The sequence below is a fragment of the Rissa tridactyla genome, chromosome 1 (assembly GCF_028500815.1).
Source record: "Rissa tridactyla isolate bRisTri1 chromosome 1, bRisTri1.patW.cur.20221130, whole genome shotgun sequence".
Lineage (NCBI taxonomy): Eukaryota > Metazoa > Chordata > Aves > Charadriiformes > Laridae > Rissa > Rissa tridactyla.
In genome coordinates, this window is record NC_071466.1 from 71,315,755 (window position 1) to 71,338,676 (window position 22,922).

The following is a 22,922-nucleotide window of genomic DNA, read 5'->3' on the forward strand; positions in this document are numbered from 1 at the left end:
CCTTCCCAGCCTCGCCGGGGCGCCGGGGCGCGGGGTTCACCTGCTAGCGCTCCGCGGCGCGCTCTCCTCCGCCCGTCCGTCCGCCGGCCGTCCTGCCTCCGCTCCGCGCCGCGCTCGGTGCGGCCGCCGGCTCTCGCTTCGCCTTTTTTTTTTCTTTTTTTTTTTTTAAAAAAAAAAAAAAAATCGCTTTTCTTTTCCTTTTTGTGTTTTTTTTTTCCAAAAAAAAAAAAAAGAAATATTTAGCTGTACATATATTTTTTTCCTCCGCCGCCTTCTCGCCCGAGTTTGCTGCTCGCAGGGAGGAAACCAAACAAAGGCTAAAAAGCGAAAAAGAGGGGGGGGAATCAAAAAGCCCCCGTGCCTTCTCCCCTCCGCTCCCCTAGGAGTACATCTCCACCTCTCAGCCTTCCCCTCTCAGAGTGAAACTTTTCCTTTTCTTCTTCCTTTAAGGCTTTGTGTGTGGGTATATTTTCCTTTTTTCTGTCTCTCTTTCTCTGTCTTTCTCTCTCTCCTCGGCTCCTCGGTCTCCTTTTGCTCTTTTATTTGCAAGTTTTGTTGGTGTCCTAAGAAAACTTCCTGTGATGATGATGGTGGTGATGGTGGTGATGATGCATTTCTCAAAGTTGTGCTGCTGCTGGAGCACTTTGTCCCCTTTGAAACAAGAGTCCTGCCGGAGCCTTCTTGCTAGAGTCACGCTCTGGATAAGACATTTTTTCTCTCTACCTTTCCTTTAGGCGGTTGGAAAAGGAAAAAAAAAAAAGTAAAAAAAAAAAATTAAAAAGTTGAAATTTCTCGTTACCTCGCGAATTGTCTCTCTCCCTCTCCCGCTCGCTCGCTCTCTCGCTCGGTTTGTTGTTTTTTTTTGGTGGTTGCTTGCTTTTTTTTTTTTTTTGTTGGATGTTTGTTTTGCTTTTTTTATTTTAATTCCAGCAGTTGGTCGAGGGAGGAGGCGGAGGAGGAGCGCCTTGGCGGAGAGGTGTGTGTATGTGTGTGTGCATATATGGTATCCTTTATACACTAACTCCAGCGGGGAAGTTGGCTGCCGGGCTGGCAGCGCGCACTGGCGGTGCCGGAGTCCCGCCGCTCGCCTCTCCCCGCCTCCCTCCCCTCTCCCGGGCCGTGCCCGCTCCCTCCCTCCTTCCCTCCCTTCCCTTTCCCTCCCCTCCCTCCCTCCCCTCCCGCCGTCTCCCCGCCGCCGCCGCCACCGCCCGGCCCCGGCCGTGAGGAAGCCGGCCCCGTCCGCCCCTTCCCATTGGCTGCCCGCCCCGTGACGGACAGCCCGCCGCCGGCCGCGCGGCCCCCCTTCCGGCCGTTCCGATTGGCTGCTTTTTAATTTAGGCAAAGTGGCGTCGTCGCTGCTCCGGCGTTCCGTCCCCCCGTCTCCCCCCCCTCCTTCCCGCATCCCTCCCTCCATCCTTTCATCCCTCCTCCCATCCCTCCATCCCTCCGCCTCTTAACTCTTCCCGCCCGGCAAGACACACACGCACCTCGGCAGCTCTCCCGCCGCCGGCTCGGGCAAGGGGCGAGCGGTAATAATTAATAATAACAACAAAAACAATAATAATAATAACAACAGCAACAACGGCGCCGGGAGGCGGTGGGAACGCACACACGCATCCCTCCCCCCACCCCCGGCACTGCCCGCACCGCCACCCGGACCTGCCTTCCCCCCCCGCCCCACGCCGCCCCGGCTGCCTTTGTCCGCCCCCGGGGCCCCGGCAGCCCCGGGAAAGGGGCCGCCCCGTCGGCGGGGGAGGCGGCGAAGGGGAGAGCCCGTCGTCCGGGGCTGTGTCGCGGGGAGCCGGCCCCGCGGCGTGAAGCGCCGCGTTATTCTTTCTCGTCCGGCGGAAAGAGTTAAGGGGGGCGGGGGAAGGCGGGGGAGCGGGGAGAGGCGGAGGGGGGGGGAAACGCGGACTCGGGGGGGGACGCGACCGAGCGGAAACGCCGCGCACAGGCAACCTCAGTGAACCACGGCAAAAAAAAAAAAAAAAAAAAAAAAAAAAGAGAAAGTGGCAACAAAAACAAGGGCAAATTGAACGCTCCTTGGGGGACTGCCGGTGCAATAACACCGCTCGGACATCCAGGGGACGCGGCGCTGCCGGCTGACCGCCACCGCGCCGTCCCACGCACGCCGCCCCGCACACGCGTCCCTCGGGGCGCGGCGTGGGCATTCAAACGGGGAGTGTGGTGTGTCGTGTGTCCCCCCCTTCGCCTGGCCCTGCCCGCCACGCTCCCTCCCCCCTCACCTCCGCCTCACGCCGGATAATTCGCCCCCCGGGAGCGACGAGCCGCGTCCCTCTGGCAGCGCCCTCCCTCCGCGCCCCTGCGCGCCCGCGGAGCCAGCCCCGCTGCCCGCCCCGCGGCCGGTCCTCGGGGCTCCGTCCAGCCCCCGGCTCGCCCAGGCAAAAAATACCATGGTGGGTAGGTTTAGAAAAACCATTAAAGTGTCGCGTACGGATCTGAAGGGCACTGGTAACTAAACCCCAAACATAACGATTTTTTTTTCTTTCTTTTTTTTTTTTTGTTCCCATGCGTCCTCCAAAGGTTTCTTTTTTATATATAAAAGATCCAACACAGATTTCATTGAATAAATCTGAGATCTCCAGGTGCAGACGTTTGAATAGTCAGTGCCAGAACCCCATGTTTTCCTTTCCAGCCGATTTTGCTTGGATCAGGCTCAAAAACCGAGTGAGTCTCGTGGTTTTGTTTACACTGAATGGGGAGGATAGGAACGGTGCCATGGGGCCGTCTTTCATTAATATACAGTGAGGATTTTGTCTAAATTACTGCTATGAATTTCACAGTACACGCTTTCAAAAGCCGTCTCAGGTGGCCTGATGAAACGTGATAGCGCCTCTGCAAACAGATCTACTTTCTTAATAAAAAAGGAAGGGGGGGGGGAGAAATCCCCCCAAAATAAAAAAAAATAAAAAAAATGTATACCCTCATAACAGCGACAACAAAAAATAAAGCTCGAGCTGGAGTAATGTCTTTTATTTAAAAAAAAAAAACAACCAACACACACAACCACAACAACTTAGTTCCCCAACTCTTCCCACCCCCTCCCTTGCAGAGTGTGATTGTTTTGTCTGGAAAAAAATCCAAAGTATAACAAGGGGAGAACAGTTAGTGCTGATTTTCATTTGCATAAATTTTCATATATTTTGGTGAAAATAATAGACTAGTGGAGAGCGGGGCTTAGTGGAGTCAGTGCAAAGGAAAATCTTAACATGGATCGTTTCGCTGGAGTTGAGAACATGCTTTTTTCCCCCTGTCACCTTATTAAAATCAAAAATTAAAAAATAATTCTCTAAATCCTGGAAGTATGATCGGTAAGTGTTTTACATTTTTTTATCTACTTTTGTTTTCTTTAAAGTCTTCTGGATATATATATTTTCAAAAGCTTAGGACAAGACAGGGAAACCCATGGCAACTGGCTGGAAGGAAACAGGCTTAAAAAAAAAAAGGGAAAGGGAAAGGAAAAAAAAAATCCCACCAGCAACAAAAAGCACCTTAGTGAAATATTACATAAAAAGCATGGAATGAATCCAAAGCTCAAGGCAGCAAAGCAATTCTTCAGCGCTGGAAAGTCTTTCTGGTTACTACTTCACTTTTCTGGGCACTGTTAATTATTGTAACACCATGACTCGGGAGTTGGGGGGGGGGGAAGGAAAGCTCTCGAAAATATTACAGATTTGTGAAGGAGAGGAGAGGCAGAGATGCGGGCTGTTTTCAAACGCTGCTTCTCGAAGCGGTGTGGTGGGGGGTGGTGGTGGGGGGTGTCTGCCGGCGGGTGGGGAGGGGGCCCGGACGGTGCGGCGGGAGGGAGCGGGGCCGGAGCCGAGGCGACCCTGCCCCGGTAGCCGGGCACCTGCGGGCAGCGCCGGTGCGGACGGACGGGCGCGGGGGGCGGGGGGAGAGAGGCCGGGGAAGGTGCGGAGCGGCGGTGCACGCAGAGGGTTAATATTGTAACTAGGGAACAGACGGTTAAGCACAACATCTAGAGCTCTGTAGTGAAAGTCCATCAGAAAGAGTATAATCAATCAAAACTAACCAGGACATCCCTTCATTTTATTCTCCAAGGAGATTGGGGCTGGAGGATTACAGACCAGATTTCACTTTGTTTCTCTCTCCTGACAGTCTTGCCTGTCTCTCCGCTTTCCCCGAATCCCGTCTAATTGAGAGGTATAGGCTAATGATCTGAAACTCTTTTATAGCGTTTGGGTCAGTGTGATAAATAATGTGATAAATAATGTAGGATGAAATTAGTAGGCCAGATACCGCTCCTGAAAACTTTACCGAGGCTTAAATATCCCATTACGTGACTTTCATTTGTTTTAATTTTGCCTTGTTATTTGCATAATTTTTTTTTTTTCCTCCCCCCGCCCCCCGTCTCTGTTGCTGCTCTTTTGGATACACAATAGCTGGTGATCATTGTAATTTCCTAGAATTAGTTACTTCTTTGGAAACGGTCGATAGTCAAATCAATAAAATGGCTTGTAAAACTAGGGAGGTATAGGTTTCAATTTGGGGGGGAGAAGAATCGCTCATTTTCCACTTCTTGTTGACGTGCCCAGCGTCTCTTTTGACTGGGGTTAACTCTGTGTGCTCCATCGGAACAGATGCCGTATAGAGCTGCTCCCTCAAGATCATTTGTTTCCTTGATGGGGGAACATTTCTGAGCAGAACATATTGGTTGCCATAGAGAAAGAAATAAAAGGAAGAACACTAGTCACATTAAGCTATATGTTTGTGCACTGGGCTTTAGATAAAAGGACCCCAGTTCAAGCCAGAGAGAACGGGGCCAAACCCGAGCTTCTTAGCTTCACTAAAACTAGCTTTATTTTGTTTTGGACTTTTACGGTTGAAACATGTAAGCTAATTTTATTGGCTGTCGTTAATTTTATACGATACGGCTTGCTGAGCAAAATCAACTTTCGCCGCGCTTCGCCAGGCGCCGGCCGCCCGCCAGGGGGCGCCCTGCAGCACCCCAAACTCTCTCTTCCCCCCTCCCCCCCCCAACTCTCCCCCTCCACCCCAGTCCCGTCCGCGCCCGGCCCGGGGTAGGGGGGGGGGGGTGGGGGCAGCCTGGGGCTCTCCCTGTCCTCGGCCCCCGGTCCTCGGCCTCTGCCCCACCCCCCGCCCGGGAGAGGGAGCCCCGAAACTCCCGGGGCCGGCGGGGCGGGAGCGGAGAGGAGCGGCGGGGAGCGGGGGGTATCGGGGGGGGGGCTGCCAGTTCAAAGGCCGCCCCAAAAGTGTCCCAGTTGGTGCGATGCCTCCAACGGACCCGAGGCCTGCGAGGGAGCGAGAGCAGCTAATCAAACACAGGCACGGGCACGCGGTTCGGGGTAACCTGAGGTGCCACGCGGGTTTTATTTTTTTTTTTAATTTTTTTTTTTTCCCGTCCAAATAAGGCGCTTAAAGCCTCTGGAGATGCAATAAAACGACTCGGGTTTTTTTTTAGATCATTTAATATTTAATCGCCGTATTAAACTTGAAAAAATAGCTGCTTTTTTTTTCTTTTCTTTTTTCTTCCCCCCTCCTGCCCCCCCTCCGCCCCCCTCAAGCTGGCCACTCCCCCCCCCCCCCCTCTTTCCCCCCCCTCGACTTCTCCATCTGCGGGAGCCAGAGCCGGGCTCCCCCCGTCTCCCGCCCTGGCTGCACACCGGCCGCACACCGGGCACAAGTTGTCGCCGTCCGGGACACCGGCAGGCGTTAACCTCAACTGAAAACCAAGAACATCGACGGCGACCACAGCTGAGCTCGGCACAGCTCGGCTCACTGTCCCTTCCCCAAACACGCAGAGCCTCAGCCCCTCATCCCGAGCGCCCGCTCCTTTTCTCCCTTCCCCTCCCTGAGTGGTTGCAAAAGTGAGAAATTTAGGGTTTTTTTGTGGCATTCCTGCCCGAGCACGGCTGCTTCTCTCCCTCCTCCTCTTCCCCCCTCCGCTCCCGCCGGCACCGAGCTGGGCACGGGCGGACAAACGTGGCTGCAGCATCCCCTTAACGCACCTGCAAGGGGGATGTCCCGGGCAGCCCCCGGGGGGGCTGAGGAGCAGGGGAAGCGGCAGCTCCCCGGGGGCGGGGGCGGTGGTGGGGGGTTGAAGGCACTTTGTTCCCCCGCGCTGGAGCCCCAGCAGTTTCCGTACGACTGGGAAAGTTTTATTCCTTGCCTCCATAAAGGAAAGACCAATTGGAGCCCTGGAAATCACACAGCCCATAAATATGATAGATTCTGGCAAGATGAACTCCCCGCCTAAAAACCTAACACATACACACACACCAAAAGAAAAAAAAAAAAAAAACGGGGGAGGGGGGAGAAAGAGAGAAAAGTAATCAAAGAGAGAAAACGACTTACAAGAATATACACTTTCCATTTAAAGTGTCCGTGGGTCTTCATTTGGAAAACGGAGTCAAGTCTCCGTGTGTATTGACCGTGCGGGGAAAATGGTTGAGATATTTACATGAACAAAACTTTCCACCTACCGCATTTGGCGAAATAAAACCCTAGCAATATTCCAGACTAGTAAAACACATTTCCAGAGCGCAATGCTCCTCAGAAACGTGGTCGCTTAACTTGAGATTTACCGTAGTTCAGCGAACATTTCCCTCGCCTCCGAAAAGAGCGGGTTTCGGAGTCGAAAGAGCCCGGCAAAGTTCAACAACCCGGATTTGGGAATGAGCGCGTTTCCCCCCCCAGTTTTCCTCTGCCTCCCCCTTCCCCCAAGTGTAACCTGCATTATATTTTAAACAAAACAGGAGTTAGCAGCTCCTCTGCTGTTTTCCCGCATCAGTTAGCAGCGAGCGGACCTCGGGGTACCGCAAGCCACCAGACAAACTAACGCTAAAACGAGCAACAAGTTAATTCGGCAAAACTTAACTTTGCCGCCTGCCTTTGGAAAAGTCCGGTTCGGCCAGGATTGCCCGGTTTGCGCCTGAAATGGCACCCTAATCGTAACAGTGTTATAGAGAGCATATTTTCCCCCCCAACACCCCCCCCCCCCTTTCTTTTAATAAATGCCTATATTGTCCGAATGGACGCCTTCGGAAAATGAGTGTAGAAGCGATACTGTCGCGGAGGTAGGGAAAAGAAAGTGAATGTTTACCGTATTTAGTATTCATTTACTTATAGTGGGAAATGATTAGGTATCTACTAATATAACCGTGGAGACCAACTGCCTAATTAGCATTTACAAATTAAAATGTTAAACATAAAGACATACTCCGTATACAGTCTGCTATATGTAAAACACATTCGTGCATAATACAGCAGTCAGCTGAAAACGTGAAGTTGACTGGCTTCCAGATATGTAGCGTTCTTGGCTAATGTGATCTGCTCTGGGTTTTTCAAGCTTACCCACACTGTAGTTCAGAGTTCTTATGACCACGTTGATAGCTGCACTAGGCATATTACACTACCCAATCTGGAGGAAATAGGAAAATACACAGATTACTTTTAAAGGCTGGCGATAATAACGATAACCACAATAGGCAGGCGGATCATTTATCCATACCTTTTATTCTGAAGGCTTCACTCGGAACCTTATTTATTGTTTTAAGCATAACAAAGCATATCGGGTTCTGTAATAAATTAGAACAATAATACGGAACTGCACATGCAAAGCAAGATAGCTTTTGAAAACGGTGTCCTTTCTTTCCCTGCTGCATAATTCTGATATTACCCAATGTGTCATGCTTAGGGTTCACCTCACACGGACTGTAATGAAAGTTGCCAAATGAATGGAACAATCTATCTGTTGACTTGAACTCAACGTGGACGCGTTACATATGATGGAAGCCTAATGCTCCCACCGACGTTAAAATCAGAGGGATATGTAGTTCCAATCCAGCTTCTTGAACATGTAGATTTTTATTTATAAGAATAATTGTGCATGTAGGGACATAAAAAGGGGATTTACAAGTTGGAGTCTTTTAAAAGAGACTGTGAAAACCTTAGTCCCGCTTTTATTAGACATGATATCATTCTGATTTGCGTGCTTGCCATCTCAATAGCGTTTCACATGTGAAAAAAAAAAAAAAAAGAAAGATCCATATGCATTACATAGATTTTCTTTTACGCGCATAAGGACTGGCAGTCTCTTAGTGGATAAGAGGGTGAATAATTGTGATACACCAGAAAACAGTTCGTGCAGTTTGGCAGCTCTGTTTTTTATTATTAGATTTTTTGACATTTGAACTTGTCTATTGTCTGAGGAGCTCAGTGCAGATTGCAGTAGGTCAACCTTAAGGCTGCTCTTTTTGGCATTGCACACAAACATGCACACGCTGTCTGTTCTCCTTGCGTGAATGCAGCAGCTACAGTTTTACCGTCTTTTTTTTTTCCGATTTTTTTTTTCCCAAATGCACATGTATTTATATTTATCTAATCCGCTTGGGGTTTTCACGGTCGTGTGGTTAGTTTGTACGCGTGTTCCTTTTACCCCCGTTCCTCCAATCTATATATTTGCCTGATGTTGGGTACTTTTAAGTACTCAGTCGCTTTTACAGCGGTGTAATTTCAGCATCACGGGTGTTTGATAAAAGGGACTTGGGTAGCCCTGGGATTAAATGACATATTTCCCCGCAGCTTCGCTCAACTCCATCATGACTCCTACAGTCCAAAGTTAACATTATTCATCATCTCCTCGCATTTATTCCCTCCTCCTCTCTCTAAATTCAGCCCCGCCATCCGACTACTGAAACAATTTCTTGCCGCCTGCTAGAGCTGGGGAGGGAAGAGAAGGGAGGGAACGGGGAGGGAGGGGAGAGGCGGGGACCCGAAAGCCCGGGGGCGAGCTCGCCGCCACCCCGCGGCCCCGGGGGCGGCTCCCGCTCCGACGGCCCTTCCGCGGGCGCGGAGCGGGCCGCGGCCGCGCCGAGGTCCCAGCAAACGGCAGCCCAGGCGGGGCGCCCCGGGGGGAGAGGGAGCCGCTGCCGGGAAGAAAAATGCGAGATAGGGATGGATCCCCCCGGAGTGGGAGTGGGGGAAGGGAAGCGGGAAAACTGGATCGAACCCGGGTAGGAGAGTCACTTTGCGCTGGGAAAATCCAGAGATTGCGCCTAAATAACTTTTCCCCGGAGTGATTTGCACCTCTTTCTCCTCTCGTTTGGTCGGTGCTGTTTTAAATTGAGACGCTTCCCTCATCCTGCCTGGGCGCAGGGACTCAGGCCGAACAACAACCCATCTCCTCTTCTAGCGGTCTTTCATTTAAATATGTATCCAGATCCATATAAAAGCAGACGCGTATATAGATACACGCACACCCAGGCATGCACAGACGCATATACGTCCAGATTTGTTCCCCTCTTCGCTCCCCCCTTCCTTCTTTAACGAGCGCCTGATAACGCGTTTAAGGCTTGTTATTTGAACTCTCAGATCAGCATGCAGAAATGTAATTGCATCGTTTTTCATCAGGAAAGAAAAGAAGGAGGAAGGCGGGGGGGGGGGGTTCGGGAGGGAAGCCCCCACATTACCCTCCCCCTACACACACAGACACCCAGTGCTCTGTAATCGCTGAGTCACCGTATTGGGGGTCAGTGGATAAAGACGAAGGAGAGAGCAGCATCTCATTGAAAACCCCGGCGCAAACCGCATCCCTCCTCATCTCCAGCCTGGAGATCCCTCCCCTCTTCCTTCCCCTGGATTTATTAATCCGGATTTGGAATAAAGTGGCCCAAGTGCAGCCAGAGCCCTCTTTTGGGGCTGGATGTCCTCCTCAGGCGCAGTGGGACCTGCTTTGTTGCGGCGGGGCGGGGTGGGGGGGAGAAAATCAACATTAAATTGCTATTTGGGCTGTCGGTGATTGGCGTCCTTTTTGGGGGGGGGAGGAAAGGGGGAAACACCGTCCAGTTCACCTAGGGATATAAAGAAAGGGAAAGCTTTCTCTGGGGCTGGGCTCTGATCTGGGCATGTTTATTCCTGTTTGAACGCTATTGTTCCTGCCAGCCTTTGACACAAACAGAAGGTGGGGGGGGGGGGTGGAAGAAGGGGGGGCGGCTGGAACAAAGCTACTCAAACCCAAGCAAGCCCCAAAGGCGGAGGAACAGTTTCTTTTCTTTTCTTTTTTTTTTTTTTTTTCTCCTTTAAAAATGTATGTGACAAGACTTTTCTGTTTGAGGTTGTTTTCTGGGTGTCGTCGTGTCCGGCCCCCCTCGCCCCCCCCCCCCGCCCTTTATGAGCTGAGAAGAGTGCCTGGCTGTGATTCACTTACCAGGGCCCATTTAGAGAGGTACATGTCCCCCCAGGTGGGTGCCAGGGAGCCTCGCAGGGACAGCTTCTTGGGCCCCTGGGCCGCCGCTGGGGTTGAAGGAGCAGACTTGAACTCGGTCTGCGGCAAGGCCTGCAGTGGGAAACAAAGAGGCAGAAATGTTGGGAGCCCAAGGAGAGCCTGAAATACAGAGAGGCATTGAGCTTCCCAGAGATGCTTCAGCTTCTCAGTGGGGGACAGAGCAGGATCCTTTTTGGGCTGGCTCTGTGCAGTTGAGGGCTGGACTGTACAACCCACACTGAATCAGAGGCATTGTGTGCAAATGAATAAGTGCACATTGTTTTGAGATGCTGCTATTGTATTTGGGGCTGGGGGGGAGGAGGGGGTCATATTTTGTGTGCGTGTGTGCGTGCGGGTCTGTGTGCTTTCCAAAGGTGAGTGCAGATTGCAATAGTTGCTGCTCTGTTTTTGTTTGTCAAACAGGGCCCTTCTCTTGGGAGAGGGGCATGTGGCGGATCCCAGCCCAGGATTACATTAATCAAAGCATTATTTCCCCAGGGATGCGCAGCACAAATGATAGTAAATCCTAATAAAATTGGATCGCTGAGAAATTGAGCGCTTAAAGTAATCTGCTCTGCCTGATAAAAACTTCAAATTTATAAGATATTATGCATCCCCACCCCCAAACACCTTAGGTATCATCACTATGTGTGTGTATTATACATCTATCTGCAGGAGAGAAATCACTGCTCAGTTTAACAGGCCCATCACTGTTGAATATATACATAGATATAAGTGTGTGTGTGTGTGTGCACGCACACATGTACCACACACACACACACTCTCAGAGCCATAAAATAAGCTGAAATCTATATGCACGTAAAAATAATGACTCTGGTCAATATTTCAAGGACTTTGCATATGCCACTTTTGCTGTGGCAGGTGCTGTTGAAGGCTGGGACGAGGCTCTCCATGGTTGTGTACCAGCACTGTAATCTTGCCTGGAGATTTTCTTGCTTTTTACTGACGCTTACCATGGGCCTCCATGACGGCACCCGTAATCCCAGCCCCACTAAGAGCAGCTTTGCTTTTTGAAGCTGTGACCATGGGGGTTGTAGGAAAATTAAGAAAAAAAGAAAAGAAAAAGAAAAAAGAAAAAGAAAAAAGAAAAAGAAAAAAGAAAAAGAAAAAAGAAATACATGGACATGAGCATTTGAAGATGAGTTTAGAAAGCCTCTGAGGGCATGAGCTTCAGAAGGAAACTGTCTTGGACTGGGTAGGCATATTTGAAAGAAGGGACGGTGTTCCCAGGCCAGTTATTTTGCCATGCATGCTGCATGGAGGGCCAGGCTACCACCTCCCCTGCCCCTTGGCTACGGCCAGCGAAGGCCAGGGTAGCCACTGGCCACTCGCTGGCTTCAGACCCTCAGTCTCAGCTACTTCCTCTCTGCAGAAGGAAAGTTTGTTTATAACTGCAGCCATAGGACACGACAGGAGGCTCAAAGAGACCCACTGTCCAGCAGGAAAAAAAAAAAAATAAAAAAAAATTGCTTTGTCCCTCCTTCTTCCCCTAAATGACCGCTGTGCTTCCAAATGTGAAAGGGGCAGACGGCATTTCCACTCCCCCAGCCAAAACTCTTTGAAAGGCTGCGAGTTTCCCCCGCAGTTATAAATGCCGATCATTCCTCCTTCCCCCGCCGTCCCGGGACCCCATCCGGCCCCGGGACCCCCGTTCCCCCCCGCGGCAGCCGGCCCCGCCGAAGGCCCCCACGCGCGACCGTGACCGGTCCTGCCCGTTGCCCTCGGGCGGACGCGTCCCGTTCGCCTCTCCCTGCCCCTTTCTGTTCTGGCATCCCGAGGCAGAACGAAGGCGGCTCGTCCCTTCCCCTGGCGTGGGATTTTCCTGCCCCGTCCCGGCCGCGGGGGCTTGCGGGGAAGCGGGGTCCTGTCCCCGCAGAGCCCCATTGAGGAGGGGGGGTGGGTGGGGGGCTGTTCCCTGACGGTAGCTGCCCCCCCCCTGCGTGCGGGCAGGGAGGCGGCGGGGAGCGGGGGGGGGGAGGCTGAGCCCTCTCCCAGCCCCGAAATGACGCAGCCCCTGCTCCAGCATCGTCTCCCGTTTGGGCTGGCTCCATTTCAGGAGCTCCGTCTCCCCCCACCCCCTTCTTCCCAGCCTTCCTCCTTCCTCCTCCTCGCCTCACCGTCACTCTCAAACATCCCCCCCACCCCACCCCCCCCGCCCGTCCCCCCCCGCTTCCCCCCCGCCGCCCCAAACTCCTTCCTCAGGACCGTGGGATGCTGGTGCGCTCTGGTGAGAGTTGCCGGTCTCCATTTCCAAGCGGGGAGCCGCCGGGAGCGGTGAGGCAGACGCGGGGGGGGGGAAAGGGGGGGATGTGCGGGCCGGGGGGAATGGGGGGTTGGTGGCGAGAGAGGCGATGAATGAAGGAGGGGGAGAGGGGGAGGCCCCGCACCGGCGCATCCTCCCCCCCCAAGGAAGCACCTCCGCTCCCGGCAAGGGGCAGCCCCCGCGCTCCCCGCCCGCCGCCGACCCCCGCGCACTGGCAGCTCCGCACCGCACCGCACCGCTCCGCGCCACCCCCGACGGGGCTCCTGCCGGCTCCGCACGGCTCCCCTCGCCCCCCGCCACCCCCCTCCCCCCCCCCGCGGCGTGTGCGGAGCGGGCGGGGACCCGCTCACCCCACCACTGAGGGTGCCGTTTTTCCTCTATCTCCCCCCACACCCGCCCTTTTCCTAAAAAAAAATAACGCCAAACCACCCCCCCCCCCCCCCGACACCATTAATTTGCATACCATTTGGCAATACCATCGCTCGGTATTCCCCCCCGCCCCGCACTCTTTTTTATCCCCCCCCCCCGCGCCAAGACCTACCCTTCTCCCACCACCTCCCCCGCCCCGCATCCCGGGTGCAACCGGATGACCAAAAAAAAAATAAAAAATCAAAGCTGGTTCCAATTTACCCCAGTTGTCCTCCTTTGAACACTCCCAAGGTAGGTATGGCTCGGGGTGGGATCCTGCGCTCCCGCTCCCCATGTGTTCAGCAAGGTGCCTTCCTTCCCTCCCCACCCTCCCCTCCCCGCTTGCTTTGCCTTAATTGGCTCTATCTTGATGTGCACTTGTTTTGTTTAGCCTATTTTACCATTGCGGACGAGATAGGCAGAAAAAGGAGCGTTTGACTTGGTATGTCTCTCTGATTTTTTTTTTTTCCCCCCCTTCTCTCCCCCCCCCCCCCCCGCTTCCGAGGTTAATTTGCATTTGAGGTCTAATTCCTATTTCAAAATCCCGGTGTTTCAGGACCGTATAGGAACAGGGCATTCACTTCTGTTTCTGAGGAGGAGACTGTCCTGTATTCGCTCTTCTCCGTATAATTTCATTGTGTTCGTGAGCGACGGGGATTTACATCAGTTATTCTGCGATTAGTTTTTTAAAGAGTTAGATCAAATTTAAAGAGAAAAAAAATATCTTATTCTTTAAATGGTAAAGGGAGCAAAATACCAGGCATTAAAAGAGGAGCATACATTATTAACAGTGTTGCAAACTTAAAGTTTAAGGCACAGACTTTATATTCATATAAATGTATTAATCTGCATTCCTCGGAGTTGGATTTCTAGCTCCCGAACATCTGATTTTGATGACAGTCAGAGAAAGTCGACCATAGAAATACCAGGGTATATTTATATTTCCTTACCTCTATTTACAGGTGATTTTACTGCTGTTTGCTACTCTTGCTCCAGCGCTTTGTAATTATTTCACTCCTGAAAGGCATTTGGTAGGATTAGATGCTGCTTTACTCATTAAAGATTTTCAGCCTGCCCAGGTATAACTTCCATCCACATCTCTGGAAATAGTTATGTGGCCATGTGGACTTTATGGAAAGATTATAAAAGATACATGGTCATATAAAAAGATTCTGGTTTATATCCACGGTTCTTTCAGTTCTTTGGATGTGATGAAGAATCCGTCTACGTTTAGGCCTTTATAGGTCCGTTAAGGACTTCCTTCACATATTTTATTCATATATATAAAATGAATTTTATTTATATATGTAAAGATTACATGAATGGCATATGTTGCATAATATGCATATGGGGCATTTTGAGTATTTCTACACGCACACAAATTTATTTTTCACAAATGTATATGTGTGCGTACATGCCTGTTTATACACGTGCGTGATGAAATACATGCTGGAAGAAAAAACTACCCAAAATAAAAAATGTTCATAAAGGAAAAGCTGTTAAGGTAGTTCACTGGGAGTTTGCGTCTGGTGCCTTGCAAAAGTCACTTAAGTTACAGACTTTACTGTCAATATCTACACACACACCCATCTCAGCACAAAAAGATTTGTGCATGTATTTGTCCTTCTAGCACTAACTAAACAGGGCTATGAATTATGCCTAAAAAGATGCTACTGAGATAAAAAAACCTTATAAAATAGTAATGGAAAATGGAATTTTATATAACGCCAACAACTTTAGCATGATTCTTGGCATAAGCAATTTAGTGCAATTTCATTTGTCTGAACCAGAGTGATATTACAAAGTGAATTAATAGAACATTAGTACTGAAAAAAAGAAACACTTCTTCCTTTGAAATATGAAGTGCCACTAACTTGAGATGAAACCTGAAAGTCAGTGAATAATATATGGGAAATATTAATATTTTAAATGTATCATATTTAAAATTGCTGTGAACTTAAACAAGGTTTCATATCAAGAAAAAACAAGTAATTCATTTGAGGCTCCAATTTTATATGCAACATTTTACAAATGAAGCAATTCACTAAAGAAGTGAAGGCAGGTATGTAAGCATATTTTGGTATTTTGCACATGAAATACGGTCATTATGGAAGATGAATTTAATTTGGGAAATGATAAAAAAGAACATTTGTTTTATTTTTCTAGTGCGCTGCAAGGAAAACATTTTTAAGTAGCTGATTAATGAGATGAAATGAACTGATACGCCCCATAATACCTGCGTGGGCTTTTATACCTCGTGAAACCGCACCACAACGGGACCTTTATAAAAAGTATGAAGTCAAGTAATGCAATCATATTTTAAATTTAGAACGGGAGTTGATACGATTCAGCTCGATGTCGTAAAAAGTGAGCCCTCTGGCACTTGGCATTACGTTATTTAAAAATTACTCCTGCAAGGAAAGTTAATAGAAGGAGTGCAGCGGGGTTGAATCCCAGCGCTAAAGCTCGGGGGCAAATTGCGGTGCCGCCGCCTGCCCTGCTGTTGGTTGTAGTGGGGAGAAAGCGTAGCCCGCGGTCCCCTCCTCACCACAAGGTCTATTGACTCCAGCGTTTCACTGCCCTGCTCCAAGGAGCAGGTGCGGCTCAGCCTCTGGAAGCCAACCCTCGTGCTCCTCAAGATGGGCCAAATCCTGCTTGTCTTGTTCATTGAAGCCACCTGGAGTTTTGTCTCATTGGAACGAGCAGGATCTGGCCCTCAGTCTCCCCTCCTTGGTGTATCTCCATTGGACCTCAATACCAACAGAGGGATTATTTTTGTGTTTGTTTGATGTGGACGGAGTTAGGTCTGGCGGCCACAACGACCTTGCCCGTAGGCCTAAGCCCTGCAAGGGTTAGATCCTACCCAATTTGGCTCTGGTGAACCAGGCCAGCAATAACTGCAGTTGCTACGCATGATACATAGGATACACAGGATACATGCGACCGGGCATTTTGAACAATTGGGCAAAACCCCATGTCTTTGAACTGATGGAAAGCGCTGGATGTGTATTAGCTTAGCAAAAAAGGGCAGTTGCATGTTCTGGGAGAGACTCAGGCTGTCACGAGGACTGTAAGCACTCAGGAACTGTCTTGTTGAAGGACAGCAAAAGTCTGGTTAAGTCCATAACCTGGTTCCCACCAGGAGCTAGTTGCAGGCGCCACAGAAGGAGGCAGAAGTTGGGGGTGGTGGTGGGCAGGGGGCAGGACACGCTTCTCACCTGCCACACAGCAGATCTCTTTCTGGCCACTGTTACCCAAGGCCCTGGGACGTTTGCTATACTTCCCCCCGCGTACCTCCCATTAATTTCAGTAGCTGGTCTTTTCCTTCCAGATGCCCAGTTCCCTTCTGGAACTCACTGTAGATATTTTAAATTCAAAATAACTGTGATGGGGAAAAAAACCCCACCTTTTCTTTTTTAAACAGTTATACCGTTTTATCACAATTTGTTTAAAAATACATATCTCTGCTGTGAAATAACCTTTCATTCCACATTTATACCCATATGCACAATGCTAACTCATAGCAGAAACAACATTTTAAAACAGTGTCATGCTTATAGGATAATTATTAATCTTGTCAGAATAAAAAGCATACTAAAAGTACTCCATACAAAGGTTTGTGCCTTAACGTTTTTGAAAGTTTTTTTTTTAAAGTAATCAGAGATGTCATAACAAAGGGAGAAACTATACGATATATAGCACATAGTAAAAGTATATGACTCCTACAGGACTATTTAGAAATATACAAAGATTATCTTTTTTCTCCTTTTGGCTAGCAGACTACTTGATGAAAAGGTATGGTTTTATTTTTATTCCTGCTTGTGTATTACAGTTCTATGAGGATGATGTGAAACTACAAATTCCAAATTTTAGTAGCTATAAATGATATAAAAATAAGGAAGAGAAATGTTCATGATACGTATCTGGAGGGATAAATACACAATAATCGTGCAATCTGAGAGCAGAAAAAATAACTATTTGACAATAAAACAGATGCTAAATACAAATAGAATAATATTGTTCTAGTGAGAAATATAGCAAATAAAATGGTACAAGAAAAAGACATTTTTGAGACGGTCTCTGTTTAGATCTTTTCCAGTTGAATGTTTGTTTTTAATGTTTTGTGACCACCGAGGTACGGTTAGTGGACAAGTTAGTCAAAACTTTTCTGTCTTGGTTTTCATACCCCATATCCACAAATCCAAAAATGTAACCTGCAGCAACCTCACTTAACGTTAGGAAGGTGGTTTTGCTGTTCGTTGCCTGGGATTTGCTTGAGGTCGGATTTTGTACGTTCTTGACTGGTGCGCTAAAATTGCTGGGGCACGTGAGCTGGGTTTGGAGGGTAGCTCCTGGTTCTGTGCAGGAGGGCCCGCTTTTTTGGACAGGGGGTTCATATAGGCACAGGAAAGAGATAACTGCAGGAAAGGGACTTACCTGGGCACTTACCCCTTCATTTGATTTCCGCAAGAACGGTGAAAACTCGGTATTTAAAAAAAAAAAGTGCCCACTTTTCTTTAGGAAGTCGAGCGTGGACATAGAAATCCGACTTCTGGTATCTCTGGCTGGAAAAAAAAAAGGTAAAATGCTATCACTGGAAATTTCTATTTTTATCTTTGCATAGGTTTAGCATCAGCCCTACGGATATAAAACACAAACCTACTTTTCCCCATGCGGTAACTGTTTGCTTTGCCTTTTCCTTCAGAGAGGTAGGAGAAACGATTAAGCTGCTACCGCCCTGAAAAAAGCAGACATCAATAATAGAAATTATTGTTCATTACTCAATTAAGAAAATAAGAAGTCTGGAATCTGCATAGGGTGAATTATGATTTTAAATGCTGATGGTTTGACTTTCTGAAATTCAGATCTTGGTGCTAAACTCTTCCAGCTATTTCTCACTACCGTTAGGAAAGAATAAGATGCAAATTTGAAAGGCCCGTTAGAGGGACAGCCTTCTGCACTGTGACACGCTGAAACCTAAGGAAAATATAGCAAATGTTTTTCAGAGCAGCCAATGGCTGGGGAGAGGAGAACATGCCGCAGACGCCTCTGCACCCGTGAACCCCGAAGCAGGTCGCGTGCACCTGGGGTTACGGGCTCCTCTTCAGAAGAGGAGAAGCAGGAGAACCAAACCCCACGACTGGCTCTCGGTCATAGTCTCCTCAGTGCAGCGCCATCCATTTTTGGGATCAATTTTGGCCGGGCGGTGTCGAGCCCAAAGTGAGGAAGGGGCCCAATCCAAAGCTCTGCGCACCCCCGGTGCCCACACTCCAGGGATAATTTCTTTGTCTGCATGCGATGGGTGAAGCCATGACCCTCCTCCCAGGGACAAGCCGGCCCCGCAGCCCCTGGCAGGAGCTGGGGTCCCCGGGTGCAAGTGGTGCCCCTCTTTGTTGTGCCAAATCCATAAGGATGGGGGTCCCCTCCACATCCCGGCCCCAACTCCGCTCTTTGGTTTCATCTCGAACCGCGCTGCTAGGTTTTTATTTTATTTGAAATCCTGGCTTCGCCTAGAAACGATTGGGCTGTGCTCAGCACCGCCTGTCTTGATAGGTTCGAAATTCCAGGGAAACCTCAATACTGGCATTTTATAAACACAGTAAGCAAAGCACACTGGAATACTAATGGGTGAAACGCATTTTAAAGGGGCACCATCGCGTTGTAATTTCGCCTGTTAAAATATATCAGCCAGGGCAGTTTGGGGGAGTTGCAGCAAAGCCACAAGTGTTCTTCGCAATTTAAAGCTGCTGCGTTTTAATTCTTTCTTTTTTTTTTTTTTTTTCTGCCACTGTGAAAGATCCCTGGAGACAATGGGGGCTGTGACACTGAGGAACAGGTTATCCTGACTGTGCAGGGAGCGCCGTAAAAACCACAAAATGGACACACAGAATAAAATACGACACCGTCTTTCTTCCCTGTTTTCTAATTTTTGGCATTTATAGTAGTTATGTTGCATCAGCTGCGGGTAAAAAGGGAAAAAAAAAAGGAGTCGGAAATATGGTCCCTAAACTGACAGAGCCTCTTTAAATTTGCTTGAAGAACATCTCAGGGAAAAAAAAAAAAAGAAAAAAAAAATAGACATACTACACTGTTCTGGATTTTATTTGTTTAAATGCAAATTTATGGAGCTGGCCACACACCAAAAATTGGAGAGTTTGGTACTGCAGTTGCTTTGGTGTATTTTTCAGCATTGTAATGGGCTACAGGGAGACAAAGGAGAATATGAATATATGGCAGTTGATATTTAGATTTGGGTGACATTTTTGCTTGTTGTAACTGTCATTTTTAAAAATCCATTTTCCTTCTATCCTGCTATTGAATTGCAGCAGACGTTGATACGGAAAAGCTGGAATTATTTAATAACCGAAATTAGGAGTGATTTTTGTACTATATTTCTCATTACCAACCTCTTGACTGATGAGGAATCCCGAGGTCCAGACTAAGCTCTCCCCTCGGGCAGAGCGGGCCGTTAAAGAGTGAGGTGATGGACAGACCACTTCCTCATCCCCAAAACCTGCTTCTTTACAAAGCAGTAGAAAACAAGCCCTTTCATAGAGCATGGAAAAGCAAGCTCAAGCATGACACTACTATCACACCTTTCATGGTATTTTTTTTTTCCAGGAGCCTGTCCCTGATTTTAGTCCAAAGGAGCTGCTTTTGGGAATTGTGTGTCTGGCTCCAGCGTTTGCCTGCTAAGGAAGAGGTATGCCCTTTGTCCCTCACCTGCAGACGGCTCGGATGCTTTTCCTTTTCCGAGGCGAGCACTTCCCAGTGGGCTGCATTCAGAAAGTGCTTTTCACAGCATTAGTACAGAACCAAGTTACAAAAGAATATTAATCTAATACATTCCAAAATTCAAATATGTGTGATTAATAAGCATTATTATCTATAAATAAGGCTCTAATGATACTTTGGCAGTGTTGTAAACACAAGAATCAGAAGCAATTATTGTCATTATTGTTCTGCAAGTACTTTCCATGAATACCAAATGGATATTACTGTCCAGCTCCTTGGCACATAGAAATCCTGTAAAGAAACAGTTGTCAGTCAGTAAGGTCTGGCTGGCTGCTGTTAACTACGTTTGTCTAAAAAGCAGCGTACCTAAAGACAAAGCCCACAAGTTATTGAAAGCAGGACGATTGTTGCTTTAAAAATTCTTCTTTGTCTTTTGCAACCCCCCAAATGATGTTAAATAAAGCCTGTGAGAAAGTTTTCACATCCTGTGAGATGAACTGTTTGTGTGATGGCTGTGATTAAAAATGGAAACGGATCGTCTGCCAAAAAAGCTGCCCTTCTTTGTGCGAAACCCACAAAGGTGAGAACGTCCCAGCTGAAAGGTGGTGTGAAAATAATGACAAGGACCCCCCCAAGCCGTTAGAGGTAACCCACGGCTAGTTTTCAAGGGTGCGGGATGAAAGGGGCATTCATCCCTGTCACGTTTACCTCTGCCTGGTTTGTACAGGTCCCGTAGACTCAAGTCACGCTGGTGGCCGGGTCCCACTTGCTGTGACACCCCCACTCGCCTTCCTTTGGCAGTCTCACCTCCCTCACCAAACCTCACCGCTTTAGACGGCGCCAGCCAACAGCAGCATTTTGTGGTGGGTGTCATGTTGTTCTTCAGATGCCAGGGTGTCATTGCGAGCGGGAACAGTGTGGGTCTGACTCTCCGAATCTGCAGGAAGAAAAAGAAAAAAAAAAACCCAAACCCCAAACAGTAAGCTTTACTTTCCAAATGTGTTCAATTCTTCTTTCCTCTCCTTGATATTTGGGGCGTGCGGCACCCTATACCATGTGGTTTAACATTTTGTTCTCTATTTGTAGGTCAACATTTCCATGATTAAACTTCATCCTTTATTCAGCCTGTTCTGGCTAGGCTTTGCAGCACATGTGATATAAGCTGTTTTCACAGCTAGTAGGCCAAATCTTACTCTGGATAAGGGAGCCAAACATATGTGACTGAGTCAGACACTTAAATCAGCTCCCTGGTAAATGGGAGATAACTCCAGGTGCAGTGTTGAACACTGAGAACCAAAAAAGTGGGAAGGGTGGCCAACGTTCCTCCGTGTGGGAAAGGAGACATCCTATGCACACAGACAGTGAAATCATAGCCCTGCCCAAATCTCTCTCTCCCACGTTTGCCTGAGGATACGGAGCCCTCTTCGCTGAAGTCACTGGGAATCTTTCCATTGACTTTGGTGGGCTCGGGATCAGGCCAGCCTGGGGCAGGCTCAGCTGCGGCTGGGCATGGGGTGGGCTTGCGCAGAAGCGGGACGAGGAGGGAGGAAGCCAGGCTCTTCTTGGAGAGCCCGCCTTGCACTTGCAGCGTGCACAAGGTGGTTGCTGGGAGGACATGGAGCATCCCGCCTACGGCATCCCCTTTCTTTCACTCGCCCTCTCTTCATCGCCCTTACGTGTCTGGCTTATTTCCTGACCGGGACTAGTGACTCTTCTTTCGCCTGGTGGCAGGTATCAGTTGTTCTAACGCAGGGTTGGACTGGGTGACCTCTCCTCATAAATCAGTGGAACAATTCCTGGAAGTGCTGGGTGCCCAGAGTGAGCATTACCCAACCCAGTAATCCTCAGTGCAGGGGACTGGCATTAAAAGACTCTCTGGTTTCATGGCCAGCAGCCCTCCTCCTCCTGCCCTTCTTTGCCATTGCCTGGTAACTACGGTAAGTACCGGGAAGCCTACAGGGCTCGTTAAGTGCAAACAGAAGACCCAGATGAGCAGGCAGGTGTCATTACATGCCCCACCCCTGGAGGTGTTCAAGGCCAGGCTGGATGGGGCTTTGAGCAACCTGGTCTAAAGGGAGGTGTCCCTGCCCATGGCAGGGGGTTGGAACTATCTGATCTTTAAGGACCCTTCCAACCCAAACCATTCTATGATATATGATCCAGAGCTGGTATGCCATTGCTGTGTGGCATCCCTAATGTCAGCAGGGTTGGGCCGGTCCTGGCTGTTGGACTGCTACACGGCAAGTACCTGGGCTGACTAGAGAGAACAGCAAAGGAGAGCTCCTGCAGCAAGTCCAGGGAAGAAACATTTTCCTCAAGCGGGCAAGGCTGTACCCATAATGTTGCAGAGTGAGGACTACGCTTCATCTCTTACTTGGTGACGAACTGCGTCATCACACAAGGGAGCTGGCAATGAACCGTTTCCCTCGGGAATAAGCCCTTCCAGAGCTCCGCTTGGACTGACTCCCTCAGCTAAAGAAAATACTGAGAATATAGATAGCAGGACTGTTGCTTTTATTTTTTTTTTTTTTTTGGAACCCATCCTTTAGCTTTTGTCCATTTGCTCTGATTTTTTGAGTAGCTTTTTTTTTTGTTTAGAAAAAGCATCTCCTGCCCAAAACTGAACGTACTTGCTAGATCATCCGTAGATAAGCTCAAATAACGAACACTGCGGCTGTTTGAGCACTGCGTTCTTCACTGTTTAGAAAGTCCTGTCCTGATAATACACATGGTGGTGTGTGGGATCAAGTGGATGCGCTACTCTGAGGCTCTGAGGACCTGCCACGTGGTTGGGGAAAACCCTGGGTGTGTGTGTGGGCATCTGAGTGACTTCCCTGCCAGGGTGTTGGGAAGGAAAGCCTGCTGGCTACAGCAAGAAAGTTGCTGAGGATTTCATAGAGGGCAGGTGCCTTCAGTGCTTGTCACATGGTTGGGGGACGCTGAAGTGAGGCACAGAAGTATATGATCTGGTGTGATGTGCCCGGGGACATGAAACCGTGCAAGGCAGAGGGAGGAGGAATCACATGCTCCTGGAAAGCAACAGGGAGAGTACCACGATTCTGCCCTCCCTGGCGTGAAAGTTAATCAAGAATATGCTGGAATAAATCCATATGTGCTTCAAAGACACATCGGTGTCAGATTAGTGGAAAGGAGACGGGAATTCAGGCCAGGAAGATCTGCTGATAGGGTCAAGTGGCCTCCCTGTCCCTGGGTCTGCCTTTTGGAGGC

The 22,922-nt window shown here is 49.1% G+C and overlaps 1 long non-coding RNA gene across 1 annotated transcript in view; it reads left to right on the top strand.

The window, feature by feature from the left end:
* Window positions 1-3,196: 3,196 nt before the first annotated feature.
* Window positions 3,197-22,922, top strand: part of LOC128904517 (uncharacterized) — a 40,056-nt gene continuing 20,330 nt past the window's right edge. Inside the window, exons 1-2 of the long non-coding RNA XR_008464522.1 lie at window positions 3,197-3,332; window positions 19,581-19,662. This is a non-coding gene — a long non-coding RNA (uncharacterized LOC128904517). The remainder of the gene's footprint in view (window positions 3,333-19,580; window positions 19,663-22,922) is intronic.